Source organism: Polistes canadensis, unplaced genomic scaffold, assembly GCF_001313835.1.
Source record: "Polistes canadensis isolate GaletaPanama2010 unplaced genomic scaffold, ASM131383v1 scaffold_90, whole genome shotgun sequence".
NCBI classification, from domain to species: Eukaryota; Metazoa; Arthropoda; class Insecta; order Hymenoptera; family Vespidae; genus Polistes; species Polistes canadensis.
Window position 1 is genome coordinate 231,736 of NW_014569637.1, and position 19,300 is coordinate 251,035.

Consider the following 19,300-nt stretch of genomic DNA (forward strand, 5'->3'; position numbering starts at 1 on the left):
ATTATACATAATATAATATGATTATTTATTAATTATATATATTAAGTATCTTAATTTATTGTCTAATCTGAAGGTATGTAGAATATAAATTAAGTAATAATTGTTTTAGCATGTTATATCATTCTACGAATAAACAATGAATTAGCAAAAAAAGTTTGCAATCGAATGATCAACTTAATGCAAAAAAAAGTGTTTTGCAATTAGTTATTTTTAAATCATCGAAGCTTGTCTTCGTAACAAAAATCCTTGAAACTTGGGTGGATATGTGTATACACGTATATGTATGTATATATGTATACGTGCTTACATATTATGTATCACTACTCTCCGTTATCAAAAGTCTCTAGAGTATTTTCTAATTATGGAAATCTCGACACTGAAACGATCGTTTCGAAAGAGGTGATTCGAACGTGCTCGAATGCAGGTGTCCGTAAGCATGAAAACGTTTCAACAAAGAAACCGAGCACACGCGGTGTAGTAGTGTGTAACACGTTGCGCTCCGCATGGCACATAGTTCACGGTTTTTCTCTCTACACCGGCTGACGTACTTTCGAATACGTACGCGAAGCACTTATCTCGAGTAGGAATGGTCTTTCGAATGGTACGCCTATAGATATTATTTATCGTTGCGACACAGGCCAACGTAACTTTTATATCCCAACGAGCTATTAGAATACAAATTTTTGTTTCTTTCTTTTCTCTTTCTCTCTCTCTCTCTCTCTCTCTCATTTGCTTTTTCGTTTTTTATTCCGAAATGTTGTTCAAGTACCTACACGCGAAAACGTATTTTTAATATTTTATTTTCTCTTTTTTACTTTCCCGGAAAGAAAAAATAATACATTCGATTCAAATATAAAAAAATTAATTTAAACATAAAGGACGATTGTTTATTTTCTACACAATATATAAATTATTATACTACTTCGCCGAGACTATGTTAACCGTTTATGATTTAATTGTAATATGTTAAACATAAATAATTAATTAATTCCGAGATATCCGTAATAATTATAATTGGTCTAATCAGAAATATACGCGTTTAATTTGTAATCTTTTATATTTGATTGTATTTAATTAAATCATTAGTGTTATCAATATTGGAAAATACGTTATTTTTAACCTTGAGTTTGATTTTTGAATTTATTTGTTATTTTTAAAATAACATTCCCAATCAAGTAATACTAAAACTATGTAAAAAGAAACAAAGAAAAAGTAAGAGAAAAACAAGGTATTATCCTGTGCAGTAAACTATAATTATCGGCTTGAGATCACCGAAAGGAGTAATCTTGTACGGTCGAATGATTCAGGTATCGATTCGGTTCAGGTGTACACGAGTTGGTGTCTCTGGGTAATGGCTAGAATTACGCAAGTGGAGAATCGATCATGCAGGACTAGGACTTGGTGTATTATATACCGGTCCTACCTATTTTTCGTCTCTCTTATGTACTCGGTACCGCGTGGTACTTTGAGTTTACACACATTGGGTTCTTTAACTTGTTAATGTCAACGGTACCACCACCATCACTACCACCATCACCAGCACCAGCACCAATATTACCATATTACCATACCAATAACATCAACACTTCTACAACCAAAGTTATTCTCTGGTTCGTCAACTTTTACCGCGTGAGAGCGGAAGAATCCTGTAAAAGTCAATGACCGACTCGAACGCATGACTTTCGATCTTATTCGCAAGTATCCTATCCTTTACTGCTTTTCAATTTTTTTCCTTTTCTTATCTACGTAAGCCAATGAAAAAATCAACCAAGTTTAATTAATTTTATATATCATAAGCTCAATTATCCCATTGTTCGAAAGGAAAAATTCGGAATGGTCGTACGGGCATCTCGTTTTTTGCATAACGTTCATCTATCTAGGTTAACCACGATTGCAGAATGATCCACCATGAGAGAAGGTCGGATTGATAAAAGAAATTTATTTAATTTGATCTAACGCAAACAATCTTTTGGTATACGTTATATCTCTACCGTTGATACGATTTCAATTCTATAATTTACAAATACGTAAAAATAAAATTTAAGAACAGAAAAAAAAAAGAAGAAAAATGTTTGTTCAATATGTTTGCAACATAAATAAACTTCTGTATCACCTTGTATGAGGATCTGGAATAAATTTACGGATAGTATATGTGTAATAGGAGGATCATCACGAATGCGATGAAACATACATACAAAGTATAGGATCTCATCTGTATATGACAAAGACAACGTAATACATGTAATCAAATGCTACCGACCGAATTGAACGAAATTTTCAATAGTCCAACCGAATCGATGAAAGGATTGACACACTGACCTGGAACTCGTTCCGCTTGGTGATTAGTTAACAATACGCAGCCGCGATCGAACAATGTATGTATATCGTGTACTGAAAACCTGACTGTAATTAGATGTATTCTTGATGTTCCCTAAACATAGTTAGGAATAATCATTTTCTCTTTTAAAGTATTATAATTGTATAATAATAATAATAATAATAATAATACTATAACATATTATATACGTTATTCAAGCTGCAACAAAATTCCGAGCTTGTTATTTAATTCAACGTATTACTACTCTCGGTTGGAATTAAAACATTAATAAAAATAAAATAAAATAAAATAAAAAAAGAACATGTGAATAGAGAAAGAGCATCAACGTTTTTATTCGTTAAAAAATCTAGCTACTAAAAAGGTATAATTCGCAAAACGTTTTTTCTGGTTTTTGTTTTTTTTTTCAACGGAATCAAGCGTTTCATTTCGATAAAAGAGGGAAACCGAGGCGCGTGGTAACGTGATTAACTGTGCTCACGAAGCACGGAATTTCATACTAACATGAGAGAGAGAGAGAGAGAGACAGAGAGAGGAAGAGAGCAGAATACAAAAATCAGAGTTCATATAAACTGCCTCGTAAAGCATCCTCGTGGACTCGCTTAGGGTAAACCCGACCTCGATTCTCTTTTCTCCTTTAAAATCTTTCTCTCTCTCTCTCTCTCTCTCTCTCTCTCTCTCTCTCTCTCTCTCTCTCTCTTTCTTTTACTTTGCACTCTTCATAAAGAGAGGAAAAGAGAGAGAATTAAATATCATCCTGGTTGGTTCATACTTAATGTTGAAGGACCAAATAAAATTCAATATTACGTTAACAAAGGGTACACATAAAAATAAAAGCTAGAAATTGATCCTAAAAATTGTTCATTAAAAATATGCACATCCAGTATAATATTATAAAGACTTATTTTTATTTCACTTATATTATATATATATATATAATTATTTTTATATTTAAATTTAGCATTCATCCATAAGGCAAAATACTGTCTAGGTATTATTGATCGGATTAATATTATCGGGGTAGGTATGTGTAAATTTTTAAAAGGGATCACAAAAGAATAAATTTATGTTTTTTTCGGAAATTTCTTTAAAATAAGGGATCTCCATAGATACAAATTCAATTTGAAACGTTCGTTTAGAAATGATCATACGAGAAGATCATTTCGAAATCAAATAACTGGGTCAGTGTGTATACGCTAGAAAAGAGAAATTAATATTTAAATACAATCAATTATAAAATTCAAATTAATAAACGAATCAATGTAAGACAATTAAAAAGATTTGGGACAATATCGAGAAACAATTCATGCCAATAAATTAAAACTTATTATTTATTTCAATTTAACGCGAGATAATGAAAAATAATGTTAGAAAATAATATAAGAATGAGAGAAATGTATTAGGGCAAATGTTACGTGTGAAGACAAAAAAAAAAATGAATAAATATAAAACGAAAGAAGAGATGAATTATTTCGGGAAACTTCTCTAAAAAAAAAAAAAAACCCCCCAAAAAAACAAGATTCAGATTACAAAATTAAAACTCGGTATTCCGAGTTAATGAAAAGACGACCCAACGTTAAAAAATATCACAATAGGAAACGTCAGAGCAACCATTTTTAAGATATGCATTAGTACAAGGTAGATTTAATAATTCAGGCAAAGCTCCAAAAAAAGATCTAAGATTTAGGTCATCAAATTAAAGCTCCGATATACGCAATTAACGATAACGACTAGCAACGTTAGAAAATAATATGAAAATAAAAATAATATATGAACAAACATTTTGAGAAGAGAGTAACAAATAATTGAATAAATATATTAAAACAAAGAAGAGATGACTATTTCGGGTAACCTCTTTCGAAAAAAGAAAAAGAAAAAAATACGACTCAAGATTTGGGTCGTCAAATTAAAATTTCGGTATTCCAAGTTTAACAACGATGACGAGCGCAACATTAGAAAATAATACAAAGGTAAGATAAAATAAATATAAATAAAAACGTTGCAAGATGACAACAAAAATTGAATAAATATGTAAAAACAAGGGAGAGATGAATATTTCGGGTAACCCCTTTCGAAAAAAAGAAGAAGAACAAAAATACAACCCAAGATTTGGGTCGTCAAATTAAAACTCCCGGTATTCCAAGTTTAACGATAACGACTAGCAACGTTAGAAAATAATATGAACAAACGTTTTGAGAACAGATAAACAAATAATTGAATAAATATATAAAAACAAGGGGAGAAATAAATATTTCGGGTAAGAACCCCTTTCGAAAAAAGAAGAAGAAGAAGAACAGAAATACAACCCAAGATTTGGGTCGTCAAATTAAAACTCCCGGTATTCCAAGTTTAATGATAATGACAAGCAACGTTAGAAAATAATATGAGAATAAAAATAATATATGAACAAACGTTTTGAGAAGAGCAAAAAAGAAATTGAATAAATATATAAAAACAAGGGAGAGATGAATATTTCGGGTAACAACCCCTTTCGAAAAAAAGAAGAAGAACAAAAATACAACCCAAGATTTGGGTCGTCAAATTAAAACTCCCGGTATTCCAAGTTTAACGATAACGACTAGCAACGTTAGAAAATAATATGAACAAACGTTTTGAGAACAGATAAACAAATAATTGAATAAATATATAAAAACAAGGGGAGAAATAAATATTTCGGGTAAGAACCCCTTTCGAAAAAAGAAGAAGAAGAAGAACAGAAATACAACCCAAGATTTGGGTCGTCAAATTAAAACTCCCGGTATTCCAAGTTTAATGATAATGACAAGCAACGTTAGAAAATAATATGAGAATGGGAAATGTAAGGGCAAACGTTGTAGAGCTCGTTCTACAATACGCGAGAATAGGGATGAAGAGCTAAGAGGGAGGATAAAGAGGAAGAGAGAGAGAGAGAGGGGGGAGGGGAGTGAAGGTAGATGGTAGATATATAGCGTTAGGTAGGTTGGTAGGAGGGTTGGTAAGAGGGTTGGTTGGAGGGTGGTATAGCGTTTGGTCGACTCGACCCGTGGATCGAGGGTAAGTGCGAGAAGGGAGAGTAGTCGAGAGGAGGGGATGGAGTAAGGGGAGTGAAACCAGGGCGCAAGTATTGATCCCACACCCCCACGGGCGGTTGACACATTTACCAAAAGCTTCGCGTGATCTAGTTTTCGGTTGCTCTCAAAAGGAATGCAGCAAGAACTTTATCTCCTTCCTTCTCTACTTTTCCTCTTATCCATCTTCTTCTTCTTCTTCTTCCTCTTATTTTTTTCTCTTTTTGGGGTGGTTGTGAAGGGGAGGGGGTAAGTTATTATTTCTTTCTTTTCATCTTCGACCAATCGACGTTCTGGCTTATTCGTTCATTTCTTTCTAACAAAACTACATTTTATATGATTTATATCGTAGATTTTCTATCGGATAGAAATTGCTCTTGTTTTTCTCTCTTTTCTTGTTTTTTTTTTTTGCTTCATTAATTGAACCTATTATCGCGTTAATCGTAAAAAAAGAAAACTAACGTTAACGGGTTACCGTGAGAAAATTCGAAGAAAATTCAACATGCGAGAATTAACGCTTGGAAAATCCTAACATTCTTTCTTTCTCTCTCTTTCTCTCTCTCTCTCTCTCTCTCTTTCTCTACGTGAATGTTGTCTATATACGTTTGCCAAGAAAGGTGTGGCATATATCTCTTCCTTAACCTTAGCACGAAACTTAGAATAATAATAATGGAATACACATTAAGATATATCAAACATATTTAAAAATAAGATTTATATACACATTTTATTGTAATATTTAAAACATACATTAAATGACTTTATATTACATGTATAAACAATATTATAATCTTGTCGCGCGTTTAAGATAAAATATAATAGATTTTTTTTTCTTCTTCTTCTTCTTCTTTTTCTTTTCGACAAATTAAACGGAAATTGTTTAACTTGATAGAGAAAAGAAGGAGAAGAGAAAATGGTTTTTGGATGAAGCAAAAAAAAAACGCTTTGCGATAAGCCAAACAAAAAGGACAAAGGAAGAGGAGAAAGATGAGGAAGGGGGGGGGAAGAGGTAGGAGGAGGTAGGAGGAAAAGGAGGAAAAGGAAAAAGTAGATAAAAAAGAAAATGTACGAAAGATGTGAAAGGAGATGCGGATTACGGTAAAATATGAAGAAAAAGAAAAAGAAAAAAAGGAAAAAAAGAAAAATAAGGAAAAAAAAAAAGAAAAAGAAAAATAAAAGTGGAAAGAATTTTCATATAGGCAAGCGCATGCGGAGATAGCTCGATGACTGATCTCGGGAACGTTGCCAAATAGGTCGGAGCTCGTATCGAGCTGTCACATACACACAAACGTAAAGAGTGAAAGAGAGTGAGTGAGAGAGAGAGAGAGAGAGAGAGAGAGAGAGAGAGAGAGAGAGAGAAGGATGGATAGAAGTGAGTGTAGAGCGCAGTACTGCTGACCTCACCAAACCACCCAACCAACCACCCACCCACCCAACCAACCAACCAACCACCCATCCCGACCGTCGGAATAAAAATTTAGAACGATTCTGGAACACCGACTTGTCTGCTTGAATAAATTGCCACTATGCGCTGCACCATACACCATCTTCTATAAAACGAACATAAACCCTACCTATCCTCTCAACAACACCCCCTTCTCTGATTAAACATACTTCTCTTCATCTCTTGGTGGCTGAACGATGATTAATCTGTTAGAATTTTCATTCGTCTGGTTTTCTTATATTGGATGATATTTCCTTGTTTTTATAATTTTTTTTTTTTTTTGAAGTTATTTTATTATCGTGTGTGATATTAGTATTCGTTTTGTTTTATTATTTTTTTCGCGTATCTCGAAACATGTTAATAATATCATAAATTGCTGTGATAGATAATTATTGTCTTGTTATATGATTTTTATAAATCTTGTGGTGTTTTTTTTTTTAAATTCATTTATATATATATATATATATATATATATATATATATACATAATATATATACAGAGTGTCTGTATGGTTTTTCCGACCGAACGATATTGTCAGCGTTTTTTATGCACGAAAATAAGAAAAACCATGTTTTATATTGTATAGCAGATTATTTAAGGTTTGATTAAAAATATCGTAATTTAAATTATAAACGATTATTACATTTATCATTAAACAATAAAGATGTTCCTTTAATTTCCAATCAATTTTGTTCACTTTTCTTTTCTTTTCTTTTTTTTATGCTTATCTATGATATTTATTTTTAATCTAAATCATTTAGCTAATCTCAATCAATATCAGTTCCGTTTAAATTTCCTTGCGAAGTATATTACAAATCGAAATATCGAAAATATTTTCAAATCAAAAATATGAGGACATTCGTTACGTGTATAATTTGTATAACGGAAATACATACTCGGTGGGTGGGGGAGAGGGAGGAGGCTGTTGTTAAAAAGTATAAACGCGAATTTTTTGGCAGAAGAGTCAAACATTTATTCAGCATTTTCGAATGTGCATTCACGAATTCGCGAAACAGAATCATTTTATTTTACAGCGATGTCAGACTTGCATTCGCGTAGGTGGTCGGCACTTTTGAACCAGAAATTACGTGATTTACAATTTGTGTCATAAATTTTTGCATAAAGCTTTAAATGACTTGTATATATATATAACATTTGTTTCTTATTTCCGTGCACATAAAATACGCTGATACCGTTTGACCGACAAACATTATTATAATATGCAAATAATTATGCCAATGAACTAAATAAAAAGAAAATAAAAAAAATAATAAAATAAAATATGATTTTTTTTTTGCAAATTAATCTTTCATTACAATGATTTATATTATTAAATAAATCATAAAAAATAAATAGTTATATAATTGAGCCGTTTATTTTGAAAGTGGCATAAGTCACTTTTTCAATAAAAATCGAGTTAATGACAACACTAATTACAATTGAACGGTATCTTTTCATTTAAAAAATATAAAAAAAAGTGACTTATGCCACTTTCAAAATAAACTGCTTATATATAGAAATTTTGATCAATTGTCATAATAAAATCGGCACCGTAATATAAGTTTAAATGTTTCGACGAACGTTTAATTTCTCTTATGAAAACAAATTCATATCAATTAAAGAGAGAGAGAGAGAGAGAGAGAGAGATCATTTATTTTTCTTTTATTTTAAATAAAAACAGAGAGAGACGTAGAGTAAAAAACAATTTGTCTCTCGTGATTTGAATATTTGGTAATAGGCAAAATAATGATTTGTTCGTATCTCAGCGGTCAATTAAATCTAGATGCATATATATATAACAAATATTTATATATGTGTATGTAAAGAGACTGACCAACCAACCAACAGATCACAGGAACATTGCCAAATAGGTCGAAGCTTGGTATTGAGCCAGTCGTGAATACAACATCGCAAGCTTGCTAACCTCGGCCCTATCTTCCTTCCTATGACCATCAGTCATAAAACGTGTCTCCCAGTTTGCATCTTTTGATCGATGATCTACGCACCGCCCCCTTTCATTAAACACTGACTGTGGTTTCCAATCTAACGGGATATTACATTTACCGGAGACCTAAATCTGAAATTCGAATTCGTAGCTTGTATTTTTTTGTCTTTTTTTGTTTTAAAAAATCAATCTTATTTTTTGCGAAAAATATAAATTCGATCTATAACAACGATGAATATAAAGATCATTTAAAAGTAATGACCAATAAAGGACATCTGATAAGAACAAGTTTAACAAGTAACACACACGTTTTGTTTAAATTTGATATAAGTTTTTAATAAACTAGAAATTGAACATTGTTTATTGAAATTTTGGTCAAAATGTTACTACTAAATCATTTTGTTTTTGTTCCAACAACTCAAATACAAACGTAAGTTAAAACTCTGTGATTTTTGTGTCTGATAAACAAAATTCTTTTTATAAAAATGTTGTAGAATTTCTCTAAGGATATTTATATTTTTTCTCTTGTCGTGTAAATCATTTAAAGAGATATAGTCTGTAGTATTAAAATATATTATTTACTGTTATTCGCAATTCCCCTTTTGACAATTACTCACGAATGATTTAACAACTAATTTTTGTTTTATCTTTAACGAATCCCTTCTTTTAAAAGCAAAGTCAAACGATGAAGATGGAAATATTTACACGAAGGATCGATTCGAATGTCAGAATAAAGTAAATGATTGATCGTATAAACAATTTTAGTGTCTAATCATAGAATATAATATTCTTTCATTCGAACTTGTGTGTTCTTATTTTTATGTATTTTGTGTGTGTGTGTGTGTGTGTTTTACTCAACACATATATATTTTCTTTTGAATAAGACAAATCACGAAACGGTACATACTGAGGTCAGCAACTTAAATGATATTATACATACATAAATCCATTCTACACACACACACATCTTTTCTTCATATATACACACACGAAAATTTTCCTTTTGCATCCATGCTCGCGAAGTGATGTCAAAAGATAATAATAAAAAAAAAGTAGATACATTAATTACGTGCGATAAAACGTAAGCTCGTGATGCAACTCGTAAACACGCGACAGCTTTGTTTGATCAATATTTCGGTCCCATCTAAATAGTATTATTGTATATACAAGGTGGTGTTAGATCCTGATAACGTGACGATTTCAAATAATATTAGAATTATTTTTTTGCTAAAAGACAAAATGTTACTTTATAATAAAAATGAACTAATTGCCAACGAGAATAATTCTAATACAATACCGTTATTGATTTTTCGAAATATGAAATAGGTCATGTTTCATTTTTAGGAATGCCAAATTCTTGATAAAAGTGTTTTAACATATAATTAATTGTAAGATATATAATTAAATAATTATTGAAATGATTATTAAAGTACATATCTTGATCTTATGGTATGAGTCAACGCGAGTGTATTAACTTGACCTCGTTTGCAACAATTGACCATGCTGACAGTCATTTTTGTAAGTAACATTTGTTCATATAGGAAATAATTTTTACAATCGTGTGTCACTTTCAACACAAATAACACACATTTCTTCGGTTAATTAATAATTTACTTCAAGTTGTCGTGTTACAAGCCACACACACACACACCGTATATAAACGCATATACATATACAAACGCGCAAATATATAATCAAAATTTCGTATTTAGCGTTATTAACATACTAAGGATCTTTATTATTCAATAAAAAAAATTAAAAGAACATTCATTCAAAAGTCTTCCTCTTTTTATTAGTACTTTGTTCTGTTATAATAGCTTTTTTTATTGCTATTTTTAAGAACAATTTATTCATTCAAAAGTAATAACGTTAAACAAATAAAAATACTCGGGGAGTGATTTTAAAAAAAAATACTTTTTCATGTAATTGATAATGCAAATATTGATGGTAAAAATGGTAATAGAAAAATACGATTAAAAGAGAGAAGGAACAAAGATAACGTACAGGAGGTAGAGGGGCATGGGGGTATGGGGGTATGGGTTAGGGGGTAGGGGGACGCCCTTTATTTATTTCTTTGCCAAGATCGAGTCACATTCCCAATAGCTGAGCTTACGTCACCACTTAGAAATCGATAGACTCTCCTCGTCTATCGAGCAACCGTCCAACAGCATTCTGCCAGTAGACGTTACGAACAAGACCCGATCAATAAAAGCTCGACGCTTTTACGCTCGCGCTTTTTCCATGTATCTTCCGTCTCCCTTTTTCTCTCTTTTTCTCTCTCTCTTTCTCTTATTTTTCTATTTCAAAATACCTATTTACCACAAAAATATTCTTATTAGAATATGAAAAAGTTAATTGTGCATTATTTTAACATCAATTGGAACATTCAAACGATTACAAATGTGTATTCAATCAATGATTCGACCTTGAATTAATGGTTTAACTATAGTTATTAAATAATATCTGATTTTTGTCAAAACTTTAATTCTAATGTTTTATTTTTTAATAATAAATCTAACACTTGAAATTTGATTCAAACGATTACAAATGCATATTCAATCAATGATTCGACCTTGAATTAATGGTTTAACTATAGTTATTAAATAATATCTGATTTTTGTCAAAACTTTAATTCTAATGTTTTATTTTTTAATAATAAATCTAACACTTGAAATTTGATTCAAACGATTACAAATGCATATTCAATCAATGATTCAACCTTGAATTGATGGTTTAACTATAGTTATTAAATAATATCTAATTTTTGTTAAAAATTTAATACAAATGTGTTAAATTTTCTTAATACCAAACCTACCACGGCTCGGTACTGTAATTTGTAAAACAAAATTGCATTTTTAAATCATTTGTAAATAAATGAAAATATTTTGTTCACTATACAATTGGCTGAAAATCTTATTCTATATTAAGATATTTGTTTTGTTTTTTAAAACAGTTATTTTAAGTCATTTCTGATTAACAATTATTTTTCATTGTTTGAATATATTAGTTAAAACAATTAGATTAATACAGTATAGGAATCTTATCTCAGGTTTTATTTTAGGTAACATATTAATTTATTTATTTGGCTTGGTGTCAAGTATATTAATAGAAAAAAGAATAATAGAACGATGATCTATTTTATTCCTTTCTTTCTTTATTTTTTATTTCAATTCTAAAATACCAACTTATCAAAAATATTGTTTACAAATGTAAAAGTAAATTATGCATTATTTTAACATCTCAATTTCAAATCATATTCCAAAAATCCTAAGTGTGTATTCAATCGATGATTAGACCATACATTTATTTGTAATAATTCCTAAATAATTTTTGATTTATCAAATTAATTTAATAGAACTATTTATTTGTTACTATATACACACATCCATCCATCTATTATTATAATACTTAAGTAATATTTCTGATTAACAAATATTTTTTATTAATTTGACGTATTTGTTAGAAATATTGTAATAACACACAGAACCGAGAAAACTCTTATCGAATTTTATTATAAGTAACATATTAATTTACTTATTTCGTTTTTTTATTTTTTGGTGTCAAGTATATTGATAGGATAAAGAATAGTAGAACGATGATCTATTTTATTCGTCTATTTCTTTCTCTCTCTCTCTTTCCTTTCTATTTCTCTTTGTTTCTGTCACTTTTCAACGATGATAGCTGACATTGACGATAATGGAAATACTATTGATAAGAGATATAGAATGATAATAATAGATAGATAGAGAAATAGAAGAGACGTTAAGAACAAAAAGAATAGGATAGATTGGATGCATAGAACTAGAGAATTCCGTAGAATACTAGCACGTGGCATCGGACACGTGCCCGAAGGTCGATGCTCCCTCTTCTGTTTTCTACCGGATTTTATTTGATTCTACCCTCTTCCAATCGTATAATAAACTTTTTCCTTTTCTCACTTTACCACTAAAATTATCAATGAAACAAAATTTATCTTATTTATATATTATTATTCTATTCGCTAAATTGTAAGTATAAATTAGAAAATGATACGATAAGAAAATTGTGAACAAGTGTATCTATTTATAAGAATATCATTCGTATGCTTCGTTATATATTTCAATACACTTCATTATACATACATTAATATTCATATCAAGTGGAATATGGAAATATGATTTTTTCTTTTCTTTTTTTTTTTTTTTTGTAGGAAAATTATTTTATTTCAACGTTTCGTGTGTTAGAAAATTTGTATATACTGGAAATACGTATTAATAATTTTAGTATTTCCACCAGCTTGATTATTTTTATTAATATCATTATATTTCAATGCACTTCATTATATTTCAATACTGATATCAAAGAGTATAATATAGAAATATGATTTTGTATAAGAATTTTTATCAGTATCAACATTTTATTCGACAATTTGTATGTTAGAAATATACGCGCGTATAACGTCCTATGAAAATATTATTATTAATTATTTTTTTTATTTCTATAAACGCGCGTGATCACTTTTATTATATAATGTAGAATTGACGATAGATCGAAGATTATTATGGTAACAATTTATGTGTTTATAATGAGTACAATTTTAATGAAATAAATGTCTCATCGTAATAAACGTATTTTACAAAGAGAGAAAGAAATGGAATGTAACGTTGAAACGTAAACGCAATAAAGCGAAGTGTTTTAACTGCAAACAAATAAAAGTACACACACATATACGAAGAAGTCCAACAACATACATATATATTTTTATATATGTATATATATTATATACATATATAAAATTTATATTATGTATTACAAGGTTACATTATATATATTTTATATATGTATATATTACGAGTCAATCGTTAAAAAATACTTGCGATTAATATTTTTTTTCTTAACGATCGAACAAGCGTTACAAAATTAATTAATTCGAACAATTGTCTTACCTTATTGATTATTTTACAATAAACAAATAAATATGTGACGATATAATTTCATGGTAGGTGGTGGGGGGATGCGGGGGAGGGGAGGGGTACGTGTTTATTAGCAAAATAAAAAAGATTCGACGACGTATTGTTGAATTTAAACAAACACACACACACACACAAAACTAGGTGTGTTATTCTCTTATCTTTTATCAGAAATTTTGTTTTTCCCCACTCCGATAGTAGAGATAATTTTTAAGTTAAATTTGATCAATAATAAATTAAAAAAAAAAGAAAATACCTGTGAATCATGCTATACGTTTATATATGTAAGTTAAACGATAATAAAACCTTGTAATACATTATTTAGGCCACCCCGTATAAAACGTAGTTTTAGGTCCACGTGCTCTCTCTCTCTCTCTCTCTCTCTCTCTCTCTCTCTCTCTCTCTCTCTCTCAACGGAGATAAGATAAAATGTGACATATATATTTTCTCTTTTTTTTTTATTTGAAACTCGTTTGTCGCAAAGCAAAAACGGGGTCGAAGGTCGTCAGAGATGCAAACTCGCAAAAATAAAAAGAATATAAAGTAAAAAAAGTAGAAGAAGAAGAAGAAGAAGGAGAAATTGATGAACATATTCGTTTTCTCGTATAAGTGGACTTTAATAAAGTTCAACGAAGATTAGCTGGTTGCCTGAATAAAAATGAAAAAAATAAACCGAGTAAGAAAGAGAGAGAGAGAGAGAGATAGAGAGAAGTATATCGATCTCGTGTTTAAGTATAACATACATACTCGTATGTATATGTAACTTATGAATTTCTCGTCTAATAGTAGAGACTCTCATTACCTATGGGAAATACCATGGGATCGATCGAAACGCGTTTTCCATTCTAAATGTGCCGCTCCTTCGTTTGTCATCTCACACACATATATATATATATATATTATATGTATGTATATTGAATCAACGGGATATAATATATAATATTCAACTTTCGTTTTTGTTTTTTCAAAAATTCTTTAAATAAAAATCAATTCTTTTATTTTTATATAAAAAAAAACAAAAATCATTTGTCATTGGATTAATAATTTAATCGGAGGATATATATATATTTGTCATCATTTAAATCATTCAAAAGAATATTTTTGTTTTAATTTCAATATATATTATCATGCGTGAGAAAATGGATGATATAATCAATGACGTTTAAATCATTCAAGTTATAAAATAAAAACTCTCTCGTGTATTTTCTACAAGAGTTGATGATATAATAATAATCGATGATGAGAAAAACAATGTAAAGAAGAAAAACCCTTTGGAAGAAGAAAAACAGGAGAAAAAAATCCTCCCAAGAAAAAGAAAAAGAAAAAGAAAAAAAAAATAATAATAAAGAAAAGTGAAAAGAAAAAATATAGCCTTAAGTTCTACGCCTATGCATCCGGACGGACGTACAATACCACGTGTCCCACTCTCGCGTGACTGGGTACTGGAAGCACGTGGCCCCCCACTACGTTTTGCCCAGGCCCCGTCGATCACCCATAGAGAAAAAGAGACAGACTGATATTAAATATATAGAAAGAGAAAGATAGAAAGATAGAAAGAAAGAGAGAGAGAGATGGTTCGATGGTTGGATAGAGTTAGATAGAAAGAGAGAAAACGATCGAAATAAAGGAGATGAAAACAGGGAGGAAGCTTTGAGGGGAAGGGGAAGGGGAAGAAGAAGAAGAAGAGGAAGAAGAAAAAGGATAGTTAGTGAAGGGAGAAAGAGAGAGAGAGAGAGAGAGATGGAATACATATACGTTGGCTAGGAAAAGGGGTGCTTTTGTTAGTGAGAAAGTGAGAAAGAAATAGTTCCATGTGGATGGATAAAACGAAGAAGGGAAAATAAGGGAACGTTATGAGAGAACGCTAAGCAGAAAATTTTGGTAGGGTCGATAGTTGGTCGAATTGTCGAGATAGGTTGTTAGTACATAAGAAAGCAGATAAGTACTTACTTTTCTTGGATTTTTGAAAAGTACAATAATTATTTCCCCCTTTCTTTCTCTGTTTTCTTCTCAATCTATCTTTGTTTGTTTGTTTGTTTGTTTGGCAAATTAATGAATAGAAAAATATGCACGATTTGTATTTACTAATGATGCGATAAACGAATCGAACAGTCGAATGAATTAATGAATTGTTATTAGTGTTTACATATGTATGAGTCTCTTGGGTTTAGCCACTAATTGTCGTCATTTGTGTATTACTGATAATGTTTAAAGGAAAATCTTTGATATGTAATTATTTGGACATGGTTGCTTAGATATACTTGTTGTTTCTTTCTTTTATTTTTATTATATGTTGTAATATAAGCGTATAACTATAAGTTGCATGTGGACCACATCTATTCCTATTCCTATTCCTATGTACAAATTATTGGTATAGGAATATTCCTTCTACTTATTAATTCTTCTTCGAAGGAGAAAACATTTCGCGTTCGAGGTATTTTTTTTTCTTTTCTTTTCTTTTTCATTTTTCAAATCAAATCCGCATTCCACTACGCTAATTTAACCGCACAGCTTCAACGAATTATACTACGACGACGACAGCAATCATGAATGTAAGAAATACGTTGATGTATGTATTTATGTATGTATGTATGTATGTTTGTGTGTATGAATGCGTGTACGTACACGTAGTGCGATGAGTCGACTTATCCGTTTTTGCGCGTCAGCTCTATACTTAGATCTCATGCGTTTATAAAACAGAGTAGAACGAAGAACGAGAGAATCTTGTACAGGTGCTACGAATTTTGAAAATGTCATCAACGATAGAGACTGGCACGCGCCAGAATGTCTTTTCGAATAATGACAGAATGATGAATTACATAACTAAAAGTTTCTAACGTGAATGGTTCCAACTGGATAAGAGAAAATCTTAAAGTAATAATACATATGTTGTAATTTTAGTTGCTTGCAAAATATTTGACTTATTGTTAGACATCATTGATTCGTCTGTTGAAAAATGTATTCATATTAGATTTATTATATATTTGTATAAGTATATATAACAGTTGTTTGTTTGAATTTTGGAATTTTTGTAAAAAGGAAGATTGTATCGGAAGCCTTCGAAACCCGAAAGGGACGGAATATAAATAAATAATAATATATTTTTATAAGAAAAATATAAGAATATGTTTTTGGTTAGTATTGAGAATATTTTATTAAATCATTGATAACACACAATATTTTAATAAATAAAATTTATATTAATCCGATTATTAAGTGAAACGATTGATTTGCATCGAATTCATTAATTTTATGCAAAAATATAATTCAAAGAGAAGATACATAAATGTATATATATGTATATTGAATTAATTCGAAGAAATCATATTTACGATAACGTCTTTGTGCAATGAAAAAACTAAACATGGCGCGAACGAGAAAATAATCGTAATAAAAGGGTGAAACCAAGCAAAACCGTCCACGTATGTAACTTACATAGATAGTTACATATATGTATATGTATATACGTTGATACGTAAGTGCTTACATAAGCACGTACTACGTAGATAAGAATGCACGTTTATTTGAGAAACGATGTGTTTGAAATTAGCTTACTCGGCAGGAGTAGCTACCTACGAATCGAATAGAATTTTCATTACGGATTTTGGTCATCTTTTTCTTTTTAAAGTGAGAAAAAGAAGAAGAAGAAGAAGAAGAAGAAGATGATGATGATGATGAAAAAAGGAACAGAGAGAAATAATCGCTTGAAAGATTTTTGAAAAGGAAACACACGTCGTAACGTTTAATCATTGTCGTAGTTACGATACTCGTCGTAATCGTGGGTCAGAATTGCGGAAACGATTATCAACCGTCGCGAAACAAAAATGCACAACGGCGGAGGAACGTTCAAGGTTCACGACTGCATGCGTGTATATATTTCTCTTTTAAAAATAATATTTCTCTCGATACTCTCGATAATAATGAACGTTATTATATAATATATTGACCTTTATCGTTAACGATTGAAATGTTTTCTTTCTTCTTATTCTTCTTCTTCTTATTCTTCTTCTTCTTTACGATGATAACAGAAAAAGAAGTAGAATTATTATTGTTAACACGATGAATGAATTATTTCTAAATAAAATGAAATATTCATCTAGCTACAGATTACTTTTTTATATATATTATGGATTATAATTTCACAAGTATTGATGCGGTTACAAATGAAAATTAAACCGTACAAAATTTTGTATTTTTTTTCGACAATCCAACAAGAGAATATACAGATGAACAACATATATAACAAAACAATGATATACAATTGTTACAAAATTGATACGATAATATATTAGAATAATTTTGGATATATTCCTATTACATTTCTTGTGAGTTTTTGTTCACGATCGATGGATAAAGGGAGGAAAGGAAGGTGTGGTGGAAGAAAATGAAGGCGGTGGCGGTTTCCTGGCGAATTCGAGAAATAGGCCGTAGTGATAGCGTGCACGCGCGCGCACATACTCTGCTGCCAACGATAGTAACAGCCAGCAGCAGCCAGCAGCTAGCTAGCTAGCTAGCTAGCAAGCAAGCAAGCAAGCAAGCAGGAGGTAGGTCGATCCAATTGGGGTTCGGATAGCAGCTCAGCAGCGTGGTGATGCCCTCTCCCCTTTGGAGTTTCCGTGGCGATCAATACCTACGGTGCCAAAGCTGAGCCAGACTCTGCCGATTTCCACGAGGTTTTTATCTCGTTTCTTCCGCATAACAAACAAATAGAATGGAAAGAGAGAAAGAAGGAGGAAGAAGAAGAAGAAGAAGAAGAACACCAAAGATGGATCAAATAACAATTGTTATAACCAATTGATCTGTAATTTCAATTATAATTGTCAAATTACATGGATCGTTATCGAAAATTCTCATTACGATTATCTATATCATTAATAAATGAATATAGTTTGTCGGAAACAGAGACAAAGTTTATAAACTCGACAATCTCAACTCGAAAAATATAATTTAGGAATCAGTGTTACTCGTGCGTGCGTGCTTGCGTGTGTTGATGATCGTGTAACAATATAACAAGAAGAAGAAGAAGAAAACAGTGTAAGAAGACAAAGAGGAAAATTTGAACACGGTACCCTAGGTTTCCCTAGGTCGATACACATTGCTTTTTCCCCTAAGTAACCGGATCCACGCGTCTCCTTCTTGCGCACGCGTTGCGACAGCGCGTAATTACGTCACGCGATCGAACCTTCGTCGCTACGCGCGTTTACATGTTTGAAATCCCGCTGCTAACATAAGAGAAGAGAAGTAAAGAGAAGAGAAGAGAAGAGAAGAGAAGAGAAGAGAAGAAAAGGAAGATGGAGGAATACTTACCGCACTTATACATATGTATTACGTATATGTATATGTAAGTATGCATGTTAAGAAAAGAGAGTGGCATTAACGATAACCTTTCTTTTCCTTCTCTTCAGTCCATATCATAGACGACGCAACCACACGCCTCTAACAAAGTCTCACCTCTCGCCTACTCGTTTTTAAAAGCATCTGGGCACTTAGAATAGGCCATCGACGTGATTTCGAAAATAGTAGTAAGCAGCATAAATTAACGTCTGAATAGGTAGGTAACCGTCAGAGGTTACTTTGAT